At 34.6% G+C, this 23,836-nt stretch overlaps 1 protein-coding gene across 3 annotated transcripts in view; it reads left to right on the forward strand.

The window, feature by feature from the left end:
- Grid2 (glutamate ionotropic receptor delta type subunit 2) overlaps positions 1-23,836 on the forward strand; it is a 1,442,266-nt gene that overhangs the window by 668,830 nt on the left and 749,600 nt on the right. Inside the window, exon 1 of one of the 3 annotated variants that reach the window (XM_074041372.1) lies at positions 1,743-1,822. The exons of the other annotated variants lie outside the window; for them this stretch is intronic. The gene's annotated coding sequence lies outside the window, so the exon portion shown is untranslated. Of the gene's footprint in view, positions 1-1,742; positions 1,823-23,836 lie in introns of those variants that run through there. 3 annotated transcript variants of the gene reach the window in all.

Here is a 23,836-nt window from a genome sequence, read left to right on the forward strand (position 1 = left end):
CTTCAGAAGTTTATAGTTTTCCTTGTAGAGGTCATTCATATCTTTTCTAAGGTTTACACCTAGATACTTGATTTTTTTTGAGGCTATTGTAAATGGAATTGTTTTCATACATTCTTTTCAGTTTGCTCATTATTAGTGTATAGAAATGCTAATGATTTTTCTATGTTGATTTTATATCCTGCTACATTGCTGTAGCTATTGATGATGTCTAGAAGCTTCTGAGTAGAGTTTTTTGGGTCTTTAAAGTATAGGATCATGTCATCTGCAAATAGGGATATTTTGACAGTTTCTTTACCTATTTGTATTCCTTTTATTCCTTCTTCTTGCCTAATTGCTCTGGCTAAGAATTCCAGTACTATGTTGAATAAGAGTGGAGATAGTGGGCATCCTTGTCTGGTTCCTGATTTTAGAGGGAATGGTTTCAGTTTTTCTCCTTAAGTATAATGCTGGCTGTAGGTTTGTCACATATAGCTTTTATAATGCTCAGGTACTTTCCTTCTATTCCTAGTTTTCTTAGCGCTTTTATCATGAAATGGTGTTGGATCTTATCAAAGGCTTTTTCTGCATCTATTGAGATGATCAAGTGGTTTTTGTCTTTGCTTCTGTTAATATGGTTTATTACGTTTATTGAATTTCGTGTGTTGAACGACTCCTGCATTCCTGGGATGAAGCCTACTTGGTCGTGGTGAAAAATCTTTTTGATGTGTTGTTGAATTCGGTTTGCCATTATTTTTTGAGGATTTTTCATCAATGTTCATTAAGGAGATTTGCCTATATTTCTCCTTTTTGGAGGTGCCTGGTTTTGGGATAAGTGTAATACTGGCTTCATAAAATGTGTTTGGCAGTTTTCCTTCCCTTTCTATTTCGTGGAACAGTTTAAGGAGGGTTGGTATCAGTTCTTCTTTAAAGGTCTAATAGAATTCAGCAGAGAATCCATCAGGTCCTGGACTTTTCTTTTTGGGGAGACTCTTGCTTGCTGCTTCAATTTCATTTTGTGTTATAGATCTATTCAGGTGATTAATTTCCTCTTGGTTCAGTTTTGGATGATCATATGTATCTAGAAATCTGCCCATTTCTTCAAGATTTTCAAGTTTATTTGAATATAGGTTCTCGAAGCAGTCTAATGATTTCCTGGACTTCCATGGTGTTTGCTGTTATCTCCCTTTTTGCATTCCTGATTCTACTAATTTGGGTTTTTTCTCTCCTCATTTTAGTCAGGTTTGCCAGGGGCCTATCGATCTTGTTTACTTTTTCAAAGAACCAACTTTTTGTTTCATTAATTCTTTATATGGTTTTTTTATTTTCTATTTCGTTGATTTCAGCTCTTATTTTTATTATTTCTCTCTTTCTATTTGTTTTGGGATTTGCTTGTTCTTGTTTTTTTGGAGTTTGAGATGTACCATTAGGTCATTGATTTGGGATCTTTCAGTCTTTTTCATATATGCACTCATGGGTACAAACTTTCCTCTCAGAACTGCCTTTGCTGTGTCCCATAGGTTCCAATAGGTTGTGTTTTCATTTTCATTGACTTCCTGGAACTTTTTAATTTCTTCTTTTATTTCATCAATGATCCATTGTTCATTAAGTAATGAGTTATTTAGTTTCCAGCTGTTTGCATGTTTTTTGTCTTTACTTTTGTTGTTGAGTTCTACTTTTACTGCATTGTGATCAGGTAGTTTGCACAGTATAATTTCTATTTTCTTATATTTGCTGAAGCTTGCTTTGTGCCCTAGGATATGATCTATTTTGGAGAAGGTTCCATGGGCTGCTGAGAAGAATGTATATTGTGTAGAAGTTGGATGAAATGTTCTGTACACATCAAGTAGGTACATTTGATCTATTGTATATTTTAGATCTTGTATTTCTTTATTGATTTTTTTGTTTGGATGACCTATCTATTGATGATAATGGGGTGTTAAGGTCTCCCACAACCACTGTGTTTGTGTTAATATATGCTTTTAGGTCTTTCAGGGTATCTTTGATGAAATTGGGTGTATTGATATTGGGTGCATACAGGTTGATGATTATTATTTCCTTTTGGTCTATTGCTGCTTTTATTAGTATGGAATGTCCTTCTTTATATCATTTGCTCAATGTAGGTTTGAAGTCTACTTTGTCAGAGATAAATATTGCTACTCCTGCCTGTTTTCGGGGGCCATTGGTTTGGTAAATCTTCTTCCAACTTTTCGTCCTAAGCCTATACTTATTTCTGTCGGTGAGATGGGTCTCCTGTAAGCAACAAATTGTTGGATCTTCCCTTTCAATCCATTTCGTCAAACAGTGCCTTTTGATGGGTGAATTAAGTCCATTAACATTAAGTGTTAGTACTGATAGATATGTGGTGATTCCTGTCATTTAGTTGTCTTAGTTGTTTGAAGGTTTGATTGTGTGTACCTAAGTTGAGGTTACTGTCTACTTTCTTGCTTTTTCTTTTCCTGTGGTTTGGTGCTGCCTGTCTTTTCATGGTTAAGTTGGGTTTCACTTTCTGTGTGCAGAATCCCTTGAAGAATCTTTTGTAGTGGTGGCTTTGTGGTCACATATTGTTTTAGTTTCTGCTTATCATGGAAGACTTTTATTGCTCCATCTATTTTGAATGATAGTTTTGCTGGGTAGAGTATCCTGGGGGTGAAGTTATTTTGATTCAGTGACCGGAAGATCTCAACCCACGCTCTTCTTGCTTTTAATGTTTCTGTTGAGAAGTCTGCTGTGATTTTGATGGGTTTACCTTTGTATGTTACTTGTTTTTTCTCTCTTACAGCCTTCAATATTCTTTCCCTGGTTTCTGAACTTGTTGTTTTAATGATGATATGTCATGGGGTAGTTCTATTTTGATCTGGTGTGTTTGGTGTCCTGGAGGCCTCTTGCGTCTGTATGGGAATATCTTTCTCTAGATTTGGGAAATTTTCCATTATTATTTTGTTAAATATATTACACATTCCCTTCACTTGCACCTCTTCTCCTTCTTCGATGCCCATGACTCTCAAGTTTGGTCTTTTGATAGAGTCGGTGAGTTCTTGCATTTTCTTTTTACAGGTCTTGAGTTGTTTAATTAGTAGTTCTTCGGTTTTTCCTTTAATTACAATTTCATCTTCAAGTCTGAGATTCTGTCTTCTGTTTGTTCTATTCTGCTGTATTGGCCTTCTGTTTTATTTTGCAGTTGTGTTTCATTCTTTTTTTTGAGGTTTTCCATACCCTGGGTGGTTTCCTCTTTAATGTCCATTTTGTCCTGAGTTCATTTATCTGTTTATTAATCGTGTTCTTTGTTTCACTTTGGTGTTTATACAGTGCTTCTATGGTTTCCTTTATTTCTTTTTTTGCTTTTTCAAATTCTCTATTTTTGTTGTCTTGGAATTTCTTGAGTGTCTCCTGTACATTTTGGTTGACCGTATCCAGTATCATCTCTATAAAATTCTCATTGAGTACCTGTAATGTGTCTTCTTTTAAATTATTCTTGTGGGCTTCATTGGGTCCTTTGGCATAGTTTATCTTCATTTTGTTGGAGTCTGGATCTGAGTATCTGTTTTCTTCCTTCCCCTCTGGTTCCTGTACTAATTTTTTGCTGTGGGGAAACTGGTTTCCCTGTTTTTTCTGTCTTCCTGTCATTGTCCTTGGTGTTGTTACTGTCCCTGTACTGTGTGCAGTTAAGTATTTTCTAGCTTGTAATAATAGCAATGGTAATATTTATAATGGAAGGGTGAGAGGAGATGGAAAGCAAGAAGTTAAAGAAAAGGGGCAAACAAATAAACAGACAAGTAGGAGAAAACAAAACAAAGAATCAAGCAAGAAAGTTTCAAAGGTATAAACAGCGAGCGTTAGTGTACTAATCGACAGTAAGCTTGTCTGCATCTTCCCAAGCCATCTGTGTGCACGCAACTGGCGGCCTGGGGGCCCTCCTGGTTTCTCCATTTAACGTGACGTGGCAATGCTCTGTGCCAGCTGGAGGTGTGGAAGGCTCAAAGTTTTGCTTCTTCTTGATGGTTTTGCCTGCAAGGTGTGTCTCCAGCATCTCTCCAAAATTCCGCTATAGGAGGCTCGCTTTCTGCTTCCTCCCTCTAGCCACCATCTTGGAATCCCTCACCTATCTTTCTTGATGTTTACAATTCATAGGAATATTTCCCAGGTGCTTAAGAAGGACATTCTCAGGCTGCAAAACTGGCCTGAGGGTAGGAGATTTACATCTCAAAGAAGCAGAGAACCAATAAAAAATTCCAAGTTTTCTAAGGTAAATGTTCTAAGAAAAGGAAGAAACCTGTCTAAAGTGCAAGTGACTGAGAAAAACATTAAGACTGTTAAAGTTGTGGTTACATACCAATACTATGATACAAAATATTGAGGCAATTTTATAATTTGTGACCTATCAACTAAAAAAACTATGATTTCCAAAGAAAGCAAAGCTTTCACTAAGTTTCCAAAGTTTCCACCAACATTCCCAAATGAATTTTGAAATACAGGCATCTCTCAAACCTCTTCTGAATCCTCATTTCTGTAAGTTACTACTATAGTTCCATTCTTCCTTCCATCTATACATTTGTCCATTTTCTCCTCTCCTCTCATATTACAAACACACTTTAATAACACTTCCACACATCAAAGTTAGTCTTTCCAAATTACCAGTTTTTGCAGATTATTAAATTCAATAAGAATTTGCAGTCATTTAAATTGGCTATATTTTTAATTGGCCTCTTCCTCCTCCACATCCTGTACCACTCTTAGTATTTTTCTACAATTCATTTAATTATTTTTAGAATGAAGAAAAACTTATTAATCTACAGCAGATGAAGAGAGAATAGGAGTTATTTCCAAACAAGTACCCTTGCAAAACAGTGGATATGGGAATTTTATTCATAGACCCCATACTGATTCATATAGGAATTCACACTAGGGACCCCGTTATGGAGTATATTCTGGAGCACACTTAGTTTAAGGCTGTAATTCAAGAAAGATCTGCCACCCCTTTTTAAATTGTCATCTATGGTATCAACTACCTTCCCAGTTTTCTTCCTAACATCTCCCTTTCTCAACCACTTTTGCTTGTTCCTCCTCAACTACTGGAATAAAATGGTAGCATTCCCTAACTAACTCTATCCCTAGACAGACTTCAGCCTCACAGCTTTACATGCTATAATACAGTGATGAATCCTATCCTCCATGATACCAGTCTCAGCCATGCTCTTCAAACTGAATATCTAATTGATACCCTCTAAACTTGGTCTTCACAGATCAATCTATGGTAATTATATACTACTGATCAATCAGATAAAAATTCATAAAATTATCACAGATTCTTTTCTTTTTTCATGTCCCATGTCTAAAATCTAGATACTTTACAAAATCATAATCTGAATAGCATTATCTCTCATACCACCACTAATTTTCTGATCTAAAATTCTATCCTTTCCTTCCTGGATGAAAACAGTAGCCTCTTCATAGTTCCTTTCTCTTTGTCTTCCTTCCATCTACTTAAGAATATGACAAGAAAGATGTGTATAAGATATGTGAAATTTCTTGGTCAGCTGCCCCCAACCTTCTAATGGCTTCAGTTCTCACTCCTAATAAAAGTCAAAAGGTGAATGCCTGCAAGATTATAAATTATCTTCTTTAGCTTTTTGATCTTCACATAGTAGCTGTAGAAGCTTCTATTTGTTCTTCCATCAAGCTTTGTGTTTCTTTCCCTGAAGCTTTTGACTTCTGTGTTTGGCTTGTTTTGCTTACATATCTGTTCTCTCTTCCTGAGGTCTCTGCTTCAATAAGGTCTTATAAGTGAGACCTTCCTTAATACCTTTGTAGAGCAATAATTCCACTCTTTATACAGAGCTGTTTTTCTTTCTTTCACACTATTTTTTTGCATGCTTTCACCATCTGGGGAACACTTCTTCTACTACTTATTTGTTAATTGCCTATCTCCTAAACATGATGGATCTGTTTTGTTCATTGAAGAATTCCCAACACTTAGAATAGAGCCAAGTGTTTAACAGATGAATTCAAAGTAGTTGGAGAATGACTGAAGAGAGTCCACAGTTACAACCTGATGTCTGAAGAATAATCTTACTTTGTTATCTCACATCTATTCCTTCATTATATTTGCTTCTTCAATCTGTATGTCATTATATCCTGACCTTAGTTCAAATGTATGACCCTTCCACTTTGACAATGGTATATTATCACTTTTCAGCTCTCCAAAATGTTTCAGCTAACCAACTAGAATATTCTTGACAATAGCGTTGTTTATAAACAGAATCCTTTCTAATAATTGAAAGAAAACTTGATAAATGCATTTAAAAATTTCACAGTTCCATGATATAATTTGTGAGTAAAACACTCATACACTTAGATTTATTGGTTATTAAGTAACCATCAGAGAAATTTATGTTGTGGATTTCCCTCCTCCACTGCCTTTTCCTTTCCTTCCCCACTCTCTGCTAAGGTAGCTTCAGGTATGTGTGACCTGTACCATCTCACCAAGCCCACTTAGTAGGCTCACCAAACTCACTTAGTAGGATTCATATTTGTTTTAGTGTCCCACTGTCATTGTCTGAAATTTCTCAATAATTTTCAAATAAAGTAATGAGTTGTCATTTTTCTCTAGAAGTTGAAAATTATTTAGTTGGTTCTGCTTTCTGCTCCTACTAAGAGAATTTCTAGGAATAATAACATATGTAAATGCCTCTGTTTTAAAAGGATGACTTCCAATTTCTGAAGCTTAGAAAAATTATGAAGTCATTACTTAAAGAAAAATTTCATGCATATAAATACAATTAGAGCAGTAGAATAATGAGCTAATATGGTGATCTTATGTGTTGATGATATTAACTGAGATGAGTGGAATTTCTCAAAATTTTAGATTAATATAATGTTATTAATCTTCATAAATATCACATCCTGAGTTCCCATTAGGTGGAGAGGGAAACATTTACAAATGATTAAAATGAGTTACAGAGCAAATCAATTTTAAACTTTCCAAGGAAGCATCAACTCATGGGATTTAAACAAAGAAAGGGCAAAGAGAAATAAAAGAAAACTTCATTGTTCTTTAAACCTCAACACTAAATTCAAAATTTATTATCTGTAAAATTTTTTTTCAGGTGAAAACCTATACTTTTTCTATGTGTTATACTTTTATAAACACGTATTTTACTAACATTTAATATAGCACATTCACAAATATCAGTTGGTTCTGAATTAGGAGACACATTGAACTAAAGTATTTCAAAATGTGGGCTTTATTGATAATAAGAATGTTGTTTTTTCCTTTTTATTGACAATTATGTAGTAATATTATATTGTATTGGTATATGAAATGATTACCTTCTAATTTAATTAATATTAAGCTGTGTTTGCTTTAAAATTTTTTCTCTACAAAGAAACCAATGTACTATAATACCAATGTATTATAGTGTTTTTTCATACTAAAATTAGTTACAGTTTTTAAAAATACAATATTTATATTGAAAATGAGGAAGTGGATTAATGAAAACTGTTATTAGAATAACAATAGCAAAATAAAAATGTCAATATTTTCAGATGTTTTAAAGAAGTCCTTTTACCTCAGATTGTTCTTATACCAAAAAAGTGAATTACTAGAAAGATATCCTTTTTTAAAAATTGCCTCACTAGTTCCTCCTGCCTACTCTTTCAAAAACAAAAAATTTAGCTGAAGTAACTTACCGGGATGGTATGGATACCAGAGAAGAATCATGTTTAATTCATGAGCTGGGCTGCTCTTTCTTAGCGATGCAAATAAAAACGCATGTGAACAGACAGCTGCTCTCAGAGCACTCCATGTCCAGGCCTGCTGAGGGAACACAGCTGGAGAAATATGCAGAGCATTTTCATCTTTAAATCAAACACAAACCAGGAAGACAGTAATACATATGTAATACCACCACTATTGAAAAGCAGAGTTTCTGTTCCCTCCTTTTTCTGAAACCCATTTTAAGTTATGCCCAATGGTTCTTTAGAGAGAAGCTTATAAAAATACATAACTGTTTTATGGTATTTGATCATGAAATTTTCTGCAATTTATAACCATATTTTGTTCCTTTTTTTCTATCTCCTTTTCTCCACTTCCCTTCCTGCCTTTGTTCTAGAATGTGTTTCTTTAGCTCTACTCAAGTAATAGGGACAATGTGGTAAGCTGCTAATGGAGCTCACAGTCTAGTGACCAAAATTTGCAGCTTTAAGGCCATGAGGACATCTACAAAAAGACCTTTGAAATGGAAGACAAATAAAAATTCCTAAGACAAAAAACTGCAGCAGAAATAGCGAGAGAGGAGAGGAAGAAAGATGCAAAGGGGAAGAAGGGAAAAGAGAGGAAATGAGAGACAGACTACATACTTATTTTGGGGAGATGGAAAAGAGGACACAGAACTGCCCATTATGAATACTCATTTTCATGAAAACTTAATTACTTTAGAAGAATACCATCAGCAAGTGTCTCATGTGACCTACTCTTATGGATAAAATGTAGGATCTATGGCGCTTGGAACGTCAACTCTCAGCAATTCTTCCTTTGCTACCTAACACCTTGAATACTTTTAGATATCTTGTCTTACATTCCAAAGTTGTGCACACTTTGGAGAGAACAATATGGGCTTTCTAACTAAAAATATTTTTGGACCAATTAGATAGCAATAAAATAGTTTAGACTGGAGATCTACCAGAAGATTCCATGCATCTCAAGCCAGGCATAATTCAAGGGTTCAAGTATTATGAAGGGATTAACCTAGTGGTCCGTAAGTCGATAAGGAAGTAAGGAAACATGGTGTAGTGAGGAGGGAGAGCAGCCTGGGAAAGAATATATTCAGTCAACCTCAGCTCAAAAGTCCTGTCATACTCTGGCTTATAATGATGAATATAAGGCTATTTTCACCTCTGGAATGGCCTTTATAATTTCACATCAGTTGTACATTATATTTGGAGCATGAAGAGAGGAAAATTGAGAGGTTGGAGGCAAAATGAAAGGATACTTTTTAGCTGATTTATAGGAGTCATTACAAAATAGAAGATACAGCTGAACCATCCTCCATGTTTGTTTTGGGCAGGATCACCTACTTGAATATTAACATAGTTCCAAGATTACTTTTCTTCAGGTATTCATAGTAACAGAAGATATTTGAGGAAATAAAAGATGTGACATTGAAGGAAAAATTTTCACAGCAACCTAAAAATGTCTTCACACATTTTCTGAAGTAATAATGTTAGGCATCTTATTATCCTAAGTGACAAAATAGATGTTTCTTAACTCTTATTAGAAAATATTTACTCATGTTTTCTGTCAGAATTCAAATAAGCCAACCTTGTTTGAGAACTATGTTCCTATGAAACACTCCAGTGCAACACTGTAATTATTTTTCACTGTTTTGGGAGACACAGTTACGGATATTTTTTTTCCTCTCATTAAGGAGATGTCTAAGGAAGAAAATGGTTTATAACACTCACTCTGAGAAAAAATAGAATATATACTTCACATGATTTGAAAACAGTATCTCCTTTCCCAGAGATGACAAGAAATCAAATTTTAACGATATGTCCATGGAATTACGGACAGTTATAGACACAGTTACTTGCCAGTTTATCAGCTTACGGTCTTTCTCTCTACCCTAAAGGCTACCACAAGTCTTACTTCCATTATAAAAAAGATGGCATTCCTTTAATTAACCACAAAAAAATCCCTGGGACATGTGTCAAATGAAAACATTATGTATTACATGGCATTGAAATATTTTCACTCAAATATCTGTACTCAATGCCTCACACAACTACGAATATCTGTGCATATTAATCTGACTCCATGGAGAGTTTTAAGCAACTGTGAAGTTAGAGGGAGCATAGTCCACACGAGTACACCCTCACTTCTGGCACTAACTGCAAACTGAGGGTTTTCCAAAAACCCTCCTCATGTTTATTTGTTACGGGAACTCACAGAACTCATTGAAAGCTATTATACTCATGACACTGGTTTATTACAGGAAAATAATACAGAGTAAAATCTACCACAGGAAAGAGTACACATAGGTCAGAGTCTACGAAAGTAGCCAACCCAAAGTTTCCATAGTTCCTCAGAATCAAGACAAGGTAATTTCTTGGCATCTGTGTGAGACTACCTGGATTGCTAACAAGGAAAGCTCACTTAACCTCAGGTGTTCAGAATTATTTTAGGTCTCCTTTATGTAGGAATGATTTGCCTTTAAGACTAAGAAAACCTAGTTATATAAATCAAAATCTTTTTCTATAACACACTGTTGGCTTTCTGTCTTGCTCAGCCCCTACCCTACATCACATTTTCAGACATTTTGGCATAGCCTAAGTCCCCCTGGGGAGACAAAGGCTCTAATCATACATGACATTCCCAGGGTTTATAGGAGACATTATAGAGATATCCTAGTAGCTGAGGGTAACATTCACTTTAGGAAATATTAAAATTCCTTACAACAAAGGCCACTGAAACAATTTAAACCAACTTAGTAAGTACTTTGGCCACTAGCCAAAAAGATTATAATGTGTAGAACTACAACAATTGCAGTGAAGTCTACTTTATTCTAATTGAAAAGACATTTCTGGAATTATAATTGTCACACACAGAAAAAGTGAAACAAAGGAGCTGGAGAAGAGTTTAAGGATGATGTCATTTATTTATTTATTTTATATTAACTCAGCAAACATTTTGGAAACCATTACTATGTGCCTACCACAATGCTTGTTGTGATTGATACTGGTCATAGACACAGTCTCATAATCATAATATTGTAATCATTTTATACACAAAGTTTCTATCCAAAATGAGTGATGATCTCTGTTTGAAGGAGGTGGCTGGCTTCACACAGGAGAAACAGAGCTGCCTCTGAGCTGTCCACTGGGTTTATACTATGTAGCGAGGTGTACGTAGCTGTCCAGGCTCAGAAACACTATAGGAAAAGAAGAATATAGCAATATGACACATTTCTAGTAATGTTTAACAAGAAAGCACACTTTGACAAATGAAAAAAAAAAATAACTCAGGCAAAAAAAATGTAGGTTTACAGTAATAGATGGCAATAATGTGGGCAAGGCAGCCAGTCAGTCCCATTTTGTTACACAGTCATTTGTATATAAGCCTTATGTGTCAACATCATATTTTTCTAAAACCAGGCCATGTCACTGCAAACTTGAGGGATTAAAAACTCAGAACAGTAATAAACAAGCCAGCAATAGTAATAACACAAGGACTACATGCAATGCTGTGATGTTTTACTCTACCGTGAAAGAACTTCTCAGTAGTGAGATCACACATTGAACACAACTTCCACACATGTCTGTTGGCTTAATGAGTTTTCTGTCCCAACTATGCTCTTTTATATACTCATCAAACATGTCCCAGTCAATGTGTGACCTTTATTTTCTGCAGGCTCCACACTGTAGTGCATTTCTTATTTCTTCCCTGGGCAAACTATTCCACTGAATACCAAGGTGCATAACTCACTTAGTTCAAGGTTTCAAAAGAAAAGATCATCAGACCAGTACATGCAATAGTATAAGAAACCCAATTTATAATGTAATGAAAAGGAGGACTTTATTCTAGTCTCAGATTCTTGTTATGAAGTTTATTGAGTGAAGTTATCTTCCCTTGCTCCTCCATGAAAACTTGACATGCTCCCATGTCTTCTTGGTTTATACTTTTAAAAAACATTGCTATTAGTATATATTAATTGTATGGGTAGCGGTTCATTGTGATATGTCTATATCCTTCTACAATGTACCTTGATTAGACTCACACTCTCTATCATTCTCCCTCATCCCCCTTCTTAAAATAATTTCAACAGGTTTCATTGTTCTGTTTTCATACAAGCATATAAAGTAGATAGACAATATTCACCCTCCATGGTCCTCTCTGTTCACTTTCACTCCTCCTACTAGTACCCACCTCTGAATAGGACCTGCTTTATATTTCTGCCCTTCATTTTTCTATGTGTATGTTCATTGTTCAAAGGAGTTTCTCCATGGTATTTCATATATGAATATATTTCACTTTAATCAGACTGACTCCCTTTATTTCTCTTTCCCATTCCCCCTTATTCAATATCTTTCAGTGTATTTTATTATACCAACTTCATGCACAGTTGCAATGTATTTTGATATTATTCTCTCTCTATCATCATTCTCTTTTCTTCTCCTTGTTCCACTATTCTATATATGTATATATATGTATATGTATATACATACATACATTTAGATATATAATTCATTTATACATTTATGTATATATTCATATTTTAGGTTTAGCTTCCACATATGAGAGAACACACATGACCTTTGTCTTTCTGAACCTGGCTTATTTGCTTAACATGATGATCTCCATTTATACCTATTTACCTGCAAGCAACATAATTTCATTATTTTTTATGGCTGAATAATACTCCATTATGTTATCTACCACATTTTCTTAATGCACTTGTTAGTTGTAGGGCATCTGAGCTGTTTCCATATCTGGGCTATTGTGAATAGTGCTGCAAGTGGCTTAGTGTTTAATAGTATACATTCTTGCACTAATTCTTAAAAACAATGTATTCACCATAGAGTAAATAAATTTCTAGTACAGTACTATATAAAAATCATAACTAGAGATAATGCAGAATGTTCCTCCTTTCCAATCTAAGCTGTTCTCCCTTTTCTTCTCTATGATTCTCTTCTCCTTAGCTTTCATCCCCTAGAAGTAGAGTTAAGGGCAGTTCAAAGAGAGTACAAGGCAGTTTCAGGAACTAGTTTTAACCTGTACTAGCCACCTATTTTTTAAAATGTAACAACACCTCCCAAATTTAGCAAATTCAAATGAAAAACATTGATCCTATCTGTGGGTTGGGCAAGTTAGACACACTTACTTTGGTCTTCTAGCACTAAATAGCTCAGGGCCTTACAAGCTGCAGCGAAGGTGTTGGCTGGGCCACTGTCATCTCATCACTCCACATGGGCAGGATTCCCTTGATGCTCACATTCTCATTCATGTTGACAGGCCTCAAATCCTCACAGGCAGTTACCGAGAGAAATCAATTCCTTGCAACTTGAACCTCTCCACAGAACAGCTCATCACATGGCATCTGGCTTCTCTTAGAGCAAGTGAGAGAAGAAAACCCAAAACAGAAGCATCTCCTTGTGACCTAATCTCTAAATGACCTTGCAACAGTACAAAGAGTTCTGTGCACTTGGAAATAAATTATTAGATCCAGCACAGTGTCAAGAGGAAGGGATCATAGAAGAACATGAACACTCACTAAGAGGATAATCTAGGGCCATTTTAGAGACTACTTACTAAAATCTTTCTAGGCCAGGAAGCTTTTTTTTTAAGGGTTAGAAAAGGATTGGGGTTTGAACCCAAGTGTGGCCACACCTGCAGTACATTTGCTCTGATTTTTGGAGATGCAGTTCTCAAGATGTATTTGTTCAGGCTGTCATGAAACTACAATCCTCCAGATCTCACCCTTCCAAGTAAGGAGGATTATAGGTATGAGTCACTGGCACATAGACAGGAAGCTTTTAAAATTGGATTCATTGCCTAGTGGACACCTTTATGGTCATTTGGAAAATTCCTGTCACTGGAGACTTTTCACCTACATTTACCTTGACTAAACAACCAATCTGCATTTCAAGTACTCATTTAGATTCCTTCTTTAGCTTTTCAGCTAAGATGTTAATGTCCCTCTTAGAATCTAAACCAACCTCTCTCCTCCTAATAGTAAATATCTGCTGCAGAAAAAAAAAGAAACTTCTATGCCCCTCACCTTAACAATAAGTAGCAGACTAACCTAGGAGTCTTTACCAGATATGTTATTAAGATATGTTATTAAGAATAGACACATATTAAGATATGTTATTAAGAATAGACACTTATATTCAATGTCCTATTATTTATTGTGTGACCACCACTCCCCAGTTACTCAGTATTCAATTATGTCCTTGTTTCTCTATTGTGTTTTAATATAAAAACAAAAGCTCTAGGGAAATCCAAGTATACTTATATTAATGAAAATTAAAATCATTTTAAATGTAATTGCTACCTTCAGGGGGAAATATTTTTCTTTATTATTTTTTCTTGATAGAAAAAGATAAATTAAGTCATTAAAATATGGCAAACAGAGCTTTTAGATGTCCTTAATTTGTCACCAAAATCAAATGTAATTTGCTTCCTTTTTAATACTGGAAATACTTTTGTCATATTGTTCAATGATCCCTCAATATTGGGGAGTTTCTGCATTTTGGTAGACTTTGACTATTCCTTAGTAATGTAATAAGTTAACACTTTCATAATATGGGCGCAAAATTATACTAAATTGTAGTAGATATCTGAAAAGGACATAGGCTTATTTGCTTAAAGAAGCAAGCTATTTCTCTTTTGTTTTAGGTTTTTTTCTCCAAATGTACAAAATAAAGCAGCAAAATAATTCATAGAGCCCCAATCTTCCTCAGGAAGTAATCTCCATAGGACATAGGAACAGTCTTCTCTCTTAGTCAAGATAGTAAAGAATCTAGCCTATTCATATATTGTACAATTGATTCATGATTATTATCTCTAAATATCATATTTCCAATAAAGTAGAGATAAACTAGATTTTCTATCGATAAGTATAAGCATGAAATGCACAAAAAATACAGGTGGAAATTTATGTAATGATCCAAAACATATTCGAATATTTATTGAAAGTCCTGGTTTTATTATTGTTAATATGGATTTGTTTGGATTTTTTTCTTTTTTTATTCATTTATTCACATGTGCATACATTATTTGGGCCATTTCTTCTCTCTGCTCCCTTCCTCTGCCTTTTCCCCCCTCCCTCCTCACTTCCAGGCAGAACCTGTTCTGCCCTTTTCTCCAATTTTGTTGAAGAGAAGACATAAGCAATAATAAGAAAGACAAAATGTTTTTGCTAGTTGAGATAAGGATAGCTATTCAGAGAGATTCCTAGCATTGCTTCCATGCACAAGTGTGTTACAACCCGAACTGATTTTCCGAATTATTTTAGAGAAATACTTGTTAATATAGGATAAAAATTACTGATTTACTTAACTAGAGATTGCAATGAGAAAAGAACACACAGTAGGCAGGGCACCAACCACGGTATCCACAGATTGTTTATCCTGAGCTAGAATGTTGGTCCAGTTATATATATTACTCTCAAGCTTTTCTTAATTTTCCACACAGCTGATATAAAGAGTATAGACACTCAAATAAAATTGTGTTTTATTTTATTTAAAGATCATCACTTATTTAAGTAAATGCAAAGCACCAGATTTCTCTGTAATTTAATTTCCCTGTTTATATAAGTGGAAGACTTCTAAATTCTCTACAACCTTAGACTCCATAAATGTATTAATCATACCACTTCTTGGGGAAAGAGAAAGAACAAAAGAAGTGTATTTATGAACACTCTTCATATTGTTTAGAAAGGCATTAAAGAAAAGATTGCTAACAATGAAAGCAATAAGGAATAAATATAGGGGATTTTGAATACTGCAAAGAATTTTATATTTGAAAGGTAGTTAGGGGGCAAGATGGTGGAAGAAATTTGGAGACATGCGTTTTGCCTTAAAGTTTAGTAAGTTTTGTTTTGTTTCGGTACTAGGACTTGAATTCAGGGCCTTTACCTTGAGCCATTCTACCAGCCCAATTTTTTGTGATAGGGTTTTTCAAGACAGGATCTTGTGAACTATTTGCCTGGGCTGGCTTTGAACTGTGATCCTTCTGAACTCTGTCTCCTGAGTAGCTAGGATTTCAGGTGTGAGACACCAGCACCAGCTCAAAGTTTAGTAAGACTCTAATGACCACAAATTTGTAGAGATAGTGTTCCTTTGCTATTTTCCTCCTCTAGACCACAATAATGTACAGAGTCAACAATTATTATCAGTAGGAACAATCAGTCTGAATATAGCTTAAATTCGATACTGGTTAGCTTTTAGAGTAATTTTACTTTTTCGGTGAGTTAATTTGTGAATGGGATCAATAAAAATTTAGAGCTCTATTATATTGAAAATGAAGACTTGAAATATTATGTGTAAAATCATTATGTAAATTCAATTGTTTAGCTCATTTGTAGAAAGTTTCACTGTATTTGTAATGGAGTTTTAAATAAGTTTTGAGATTAGTATATTTACAAGGTGCTACATGTCTGATATCTTTGTGTGTCCAGTTTCACAGTATGTTTTCCTGATTATTAGAGTTTCCAGCAGGAGTTATCTATAGAATAGAAGCATTGTAAGAGATAATAAGAAAAGTCTGAGATAAGATGAAAAGGATAAAGTAAGAGATTGTAAACTTAAGATCACAATCAGACTTCATGTAATAGATCTTAAAAGTTTGAGATAATAGATAATTTTCAGTATTTGAATAAATGAAATATTGTTATTGAAGGAAAAAAGAGTTTGATTATATTTTGATGAATTCAAGGTAGTTAAAATTATCAAAGTTTTTTTTAGCATACTGAGAGAATATCATTTGGTGGGAGAAACAAGTTAACTAAACTCTCAGAGAATGAGGTATAAATTAAAGTTATCCTTCTGCTTAGAGTAACTTATAGAATATTGCTTAGATTTTTTTTCTCATGATTCTTTCTTCATTAGGCTTTTCAGAATGACAAACTCCTTATCTTTTAATGGACATATTCCTTCTTTGCACATAATTATGCCAATAATTAGATTAGTGTCAAGTATAACTGGTTGCAGAGCCCTTCTTAGCTCTAGAATTTGACATTACAGATTTCTGACTTAATCCACTGATTTCCAGTTTAACTCGCATATAAACAAATTATTGACATTTTCCCATGAAAGAGATCACACCATAATTCCACTTCATATTTGCCCCAAGATTATACTAGATGTGAAGCAAATGGCCACTCCTGGAAAAAGAGCTGATGAGCAACAAAGAGACCATTGTTACTTATTGTTGGAATTAAGAGAGTCTGTACTTTAGTTGGCAGTTAGAAAGGAAAGGATGTATTTTAAAGGAATGAGATAGCAATGATTCTGAGTGTTCGATTACAGATAATAATAATAAACATCTATCTCAACAGACAATTCGTTTCTCTTTGCTGGGCAAGATATCAAAGTCTGTTAATGAATAAGGTTAACTGGAGTAATAGACTGAAGTATAATGGCTGAGACTCTTTTATACCAACTTACTGAAAATGAGTTATGGATTAGCAATTAGGTGTTTGCTGGAGACTTTTAAGATCATTCAAAAATCAAATGCAGTCAAAGAAGCCCAGAGTTAAATGATCTTAAATGTTTAGCATTTATGCACTAAACTCCTACTGCGTATTAAGTACAATTATATATATAATCCTTGCCCTCGGTAAATTTACCCATCATCAGGATAGAGACAAACACAGGTGGTGTGATACATTGTTGCAAAGCTATCACACAAAGGTAAAAATGTAGGAAAGAGTGGAGAGCACACAGTCAGTCTGAGAGGTGGGGATAACTTTCATAGAGGATGCTTTGACCTCCTCAGAATGAAGAAATAAAAATCAATATAAATTGACCTCTTAAGTCAGACATGGAAGAACATTTGCTGCATGAAAGGTAATAGGTTCACAGAACACAATAAAACCTTCATATCAAAGTGCAGGGAGTAGTGCTAGGGTGTATATAGTGTCTGAATTGACCTCTGTATTTTATCTGTTACTATTCACTGTACACCTTCAAAGAACAGAAAGGTAGAAATAAACATTAGTGTATCTTTGGTTGTTGATATCAAGCAACTTGCATGTTATATGTGAAAGATATGAGCTCTAGGTGAGCTCATATTTAAGATAATGTCATTTCTTCTACCAAAAACACTTAACTAAAGGTCTCTATTGTCCTTCAGATATGGAAAAGAGACCTATAAAGACCCCTTTAAATATAGGAATAAAGAATCTTTTGAAAAGTATGCAGAACAGGCATTATAAGAATAAATGTTTAAACTGATCCTTGAGGAATCTAACATAGTTTTGCATTGTTTATATTAATGTTGAAAAATCCAAGAAAATTGAAGGTTTTGTTGCTATTATTTCTTGAGTATCTTTAAGCATGATATGAAATTAAACCATTTTTTCATTTTTATTGGCATATATATATAGTTAGGGGTTTCATTGTGATGTTTCCTTACATAACCCATTGCTTCTTGCACATAATTTTCTTTCTGAGAGTAACTTAGACATTTTTACAAGACGCATTAATGACTACTTAAGTGCATTCAAGCAATAATCGTGTAGATGGTAACCTTGTGGCATAATAGTCAACCTTGTGACTATTCTAGGACACTTCTGATCATTGCAAGATATCATTAGTGTCATGAAAAGTTAGAATATGCAGCATGTATGCTAAAGACTCACATTAGTGGCTTCCTAGGCACCAATTATGTTATATCTTCAGGACACTCAGACAAGAACTTTCATTAACAAAATACTTATGGTGATTGAGAAAAATTAGTAATAGTTTAAATAAATACACTTTCTTATTTCGTAGCTATTGGGAAACTATGTATATTGCATCCAGTCTTCTGTGTTATGTTTTTCTGTAGACCATGAAGTTAGTACAACAGTGATATTTCTGTGATGCCGGTGCTCAGAGAGCACTGTACACAGCTAAAGAAATTCTAAAATGGAGTCCAGACATTGACTGTGTCTAATTCTACTGCATGTTTATAGATACCTGCCATAATTCTAAAGACCCGCACACAACTTACCAAAATACGTAAAACTAATAAGAGGAGCATGAGAACCAGATTTCTGTCTATCCACTTTTGCCCACATTCCCTCTTTGTCTTTATCTTTTTTGCTCCAAATGCTTCTTTGGAATCCTGGACCATGAGCTCTGGTGGCATCTGTCCAGTCTCTCCCAGTCTTATGACTTGATGCCCCCATAGTATCTCAACAGCTGAAGACTTATATTAAATTCTGTGAATTTACCTTGAAGTCTACTGTAAGCTATGCACAGTACAGGGTCTTTCTCATTAATCACTCTAGTCTTATTAGCTATAACTCAAGATGATAGTATATAAATGGCTTCTGCCTACCACTTTCATATCAAAACTTTATTCTCTTACCCTTTTGTTTTCCACTTTCAATATATGTTTTCATGGACTTTTGAAGGAACAAAAACCATAAAATTGAACTCTGAATCATTACTATTTCTTAAGCCAAGTAGGACTGGACACTTAACAATACCCCAGTGTTTTAATATATAGGCTGACACCAGTAAAATTACGAATTACTTGATTAGGACAAGATTAGTACCCTGATGTCTTAGAAAAATATACTTTTGCTGATAAAAATAGCAAGCAAAGATGCAAACACATGTAGAATGCTTGGCAGTCTTATAGAATATAAGGCAGTGTATAGAAAAGGTGCTGTACTTTTTTGTTGTGCATTTGAATCCATGTAGGGAACAATCTATGTCATGACCTTTATATAAGTAAATTACATTTCCTATAACTGTCAAATGCCTGTAAAATATTTGACTTTCATACATGTTCCTCTCTTTCCCTGATGATATTACATCTTTTGCACATTTAGGTCATCACTAGTGATAGCCAATAACAATCTCTGTCAGTCATTCTTTAGGCATATATCTTTTTGTAATAAAAATGGCAGGGTTCCCAACTGAATTTCTTAAAGTTCACATTCTTCTTTTACCTAAAGGGCGATGCAGATTTAAAGAAATTGTGAAAGATTCCAGATAAAAATATGAATGCTGGAGGAATTTCAGCAGATGAGACTCTTATAGCCATCTTAGCCACCTTTCTGTATGTACAAAAAAAGTTTATAAAGCTTGCATCAACTCATTTAAAAATGTAAAACCTATAAATTATATTTAAATTCCCTTTTAGTATTTGAAAGAATGTTGATTAACTGTTCTTAAATAATAATTTAATCAGATTGATAATACTATCTATTCAGTGGTTTTTTTTTTTTACAGTCTATGAGTAAACACCTCTTATCTCTACAAGTCTGTCTTCATTGACAAGTATTGTTTCTGATTTAGAAAGCAAGAATTCTCATACTTAGTCAGATCATTTAGCCTTATCTGTATTCCTTAAGCCACGCCATGGAATCTACTAAAATTTAGTTGTCTAAACGTAAGATAAATACCCACAAGTCCATATTTGTCTATACAAATGATTAAATAAATTAATAAATGAGAAAAAGAGACCAATTTCCCAGAAAAAACAATCATGAATAATGTAGGTAATTACTCCTCTATCAGGAAGAGAGAGGGAACACATACTACCTCCTTTCCAAAGTCTAATGTTCTATTTCAGTGCTAAAAGAAAGAAGCATTTCTTTTCCCAGGATGACTACATCCTGTTCAATTTGAAAACAGAGTTTTAGACCCCAGATCCAGACTCCTGGGGTTGCACAGGAGGCAACCCCAGCCACTCATCTCAACTTGCTAAATACAGTGACAAGTATTGGTGAAGTCCAGATATAGGCACCTTATTACACAGCATGGGTGAAGTAAGCACTTCAGTCCATCTTCTAGTGTATGGAGGTGAGATTTTGGTTTAAATAGAGAAAGATTTGGGGCAGGGAATGAAAGGTATGCATAGTTATTAAGTGGTTCAAGTCAAAGTATGACCTAGTTGATCCTTATTGAGGGGTTCTAGAGAAGTTGTTCATGCTGTTATCAAGTGGAGGGAGCAATCTGATCAAGATAGACAAGTCATTGCTGCCTGATGAGTGGTCTGTCCTCTGAGGCTGTGCTGTAGCTTTCTTGGGGGCAGTTTCCAACATACTTCATTGTAAAGACATAATTGATCTGTCCTGTCTTTCTTAGAATCCAAGGTGACTGTAAGATGAATGGTTCAAAGCAAAGAGAGATACAAAATGGAGCTAGAGATACTAAGCTCTTCTCCTGCTTTTAGTCTATTTGTAATTTGCAGGTCCAAACAAGGAGCCAGCACTTTCTAGCAAAAGCATGTTTTGAATACCTGTTACAAATTTATTTAGATGTCTAACAAAACTATTTGTCCATTGATTTCTAACACCAGGTACATCTAATGAATGATCCCCATGGGTGTTCTGATTTTTCCCTAGGCATCCAGATGCCTTTATTTTTTAGCCTATCTATCAAGGAGAAAATAAGACTGAGATGAAACGTTGTGCTCTAATTCAGCTCAGAGGTGATTTTCTGGGAGCTGATTCTACAGGAAAAGAAATGGAGTAAAATTAGAAATCAAAGTCACCAAACATGCTGATAATATATACAGATACATGTGCATATATGTAGATGATAATATATACATATGTGTGTGTGTGTGTGTGTGTGTGTGTGTGTGTGTGTGTACGCTAAAAGTGTTGGATTTCCAGTAAGAGGTCATTACTGGATATGTCAGGTGCCCTACTACAGATGATGATCCCCCGTGGCCATTTTCAGTAAGTCACATGTGTCCCACTGTCAGCCAGCTGGAGTCGGTGCCAGAATTCAGCATCTGGATCCCAGCCAGTCTCTATGTCTCTGAATTTTGGGGCCACACAATAAGCACTTAACATGGTGTCACTATCAGGAAAGAATTACTTATCCTCCCTCTAGTATTCTGCACTGTCTGCCTGTCTTTCCAGTTCATTTAGCTTTCTCTCTGTTTTTCAGCAGGTTTGTCAGGCTGCCTAGAAGAGTGTACTTTTCAGTAGGTATCTGTTTCCTCTCTGTGGGACCTTCTAAGCAAATTCTTATCTATGGCAAACAACTAGCTTCTGGAACAATTAGCTTTGAAACAATGCTTAAAAGTAAAAGATGGCCCATTTCAGAGATGCCTTCCCTCCAACATCCCCCCAAAAATATTTGTTTGAAAGTAAAAATGAAGAAAATTTTCTTGGCATGACTTATTATAAACCTTTTTACCTGAGAGGGACATAGGAGAGATGAGTTATATTCTAGCACTCCAGAGACTGCGACAGCAGGGCTTTTACTTTGAGGCCAGCCTAGGCTTCATAGACAATTGTAAGCTACTACATAATGGACCTGGGCTCACACACACACACACACACACACACACACACACACAAGAAAACTTAAAAATACAAGAAATTTCAGAGTAATACATGAACAGTGTGGTTTTGACAACTATTAGCATTCTTATTTGCTAGTATAACATATAAAAATACAAAGCCTTCATAAACAATTAAAAATCAAATATTCTAAGATTATTCATATAGTTTGAGTTCTGTCCAAAATAACAAAAGATCACAAATTATAGTTTCTATATTTTTATCTTTACTCCTTGTTTTGCTCACTCATTAATTATAATTTGAAATATGATTTCATGGATGTGCACTTTAATAGCATAAAGATACAAATGAGAATTAGAAATTATTCACTAAAAACTGTTAACAATAATAGAACCACAGAACCACAAGATTTGTAGAAAGATAAATGTTCTCATCAGAATAAAATAATTGAATATGAGTTTATTACTACATCATAAAAAAGAAAATATTTGTTTTTAGAGTTACATCAAAGAAACCATGGCCATGAGATAAATTTCCTACATTAAAATTATATAATTAAAAATATCCCATTTTGTTCATTAGCATAAAGCATATGACTACCTTAGTTCTTTTACATTTTCTTAACGGCACAATCTCACCCAGTAAAGTTTCATGTGCCCATAGATTACTTGTCTTTCTGTTTATGCTCTGATAGTCACCAATAATTTTGTATTCTCTTTCCCTGTCTTACAATTGATATGATGCAGTCTAGTGAACATCAGAAAGCAGAGAACAAGTGACATTTGATATTAAAGAGAATACTTCCTCAAAGTAGACTGCATGGTTTTAACAAATTATACCATATTATATATTGTAACCTCCTTTATCTTAATCCAGTCCTAGAAATATGTATTTATTACTTCCTAAAATCAGAGAGACCAATACTAGAAAACAAATATTCACTGTATGATCTTGAGAGCTAATAATATACAGCTGTAAATTGCAGAGTTCAGGCTGGCAGTGGCATCTTCATTTAATCTTGTTGCCATACCCAATCAACCATTAAATAAAAGTTTCTGAAATCCTGGTATCTCTTTTTATTCTTTTATTTTTAATTAAAGCAGCAGAGAATCATTGATTGAAATGTCTTTTATCCTCTTATTGCTTTTCTTAAAAAAAAATTACCTCAGTCTTTTCTACTCCTCCTTAATCATGAATGCAAATAAAATTCAAAGTGTAATCAGCAGCTGCTGAAAGAGAGCACTGAACAAACTGGGTTGCCATGGGAACCGTGAAGTCAGTCCTTGACCAGACAAAGAATAATACCTGGTGCGTGTATGTGTGTGAGTGTGCATGTGTGTCGTGAGTGTGTGCGTGTACTTAACAACAATTTACAAAGGACAACTAAAAATATCTCAAGGTTTTTTTCCTTTGCCAATCAAATTGTCCATTTTTAGGTGTTTAAGTAAAAGGTGAATGAATAAATTTAACTATTATATTATATGTAGAAAGGGTTGCTTCCATTTGAGATAGGCTGGTCCTAACCAGGTTGAAGCCACAGGTATGAAATTGGTATGTTTAGACCAGAACTGAGCACAATAAATATTGAGTGTCTCCCTTTGCAAACAAATTGTAACAAATTACAATTAAAGTAATTATTTGCCTTGTTATTGCTGTCATTATCCTTGCCTTCACTTTTTTAACAGGTGTTGCAGCATTTTAATTTTATTTTCTCCTGGGAAAGCATTATCTTCTGCTCTAAGCTGTTGGGGGAAAAGGATTGTTAAGCTTTTCAAATGTTAACTATAAAGTTCGTGCCACTGAGGGATTTTCAGCTGTAGGTAAACACATTCAGAGGAAATAGTGTCCCAATCACTCTTATTCAACACAAATGCGGTCTTAAA

The sequence above is a fragment of the Castor canadensis genome, chromosome 9 (genome assembly GCF_047511655.1).
Source record: "Castor canadensis chromosome 9, mCasCan1.hap1v2, whole genome shotgun sequence".
NCBI classification, from domain to species: Eukaryota; Metazoa; Chordata; class Mammalia; order Rodentia; family Castoridae; genus Castor; species Castor canadensis.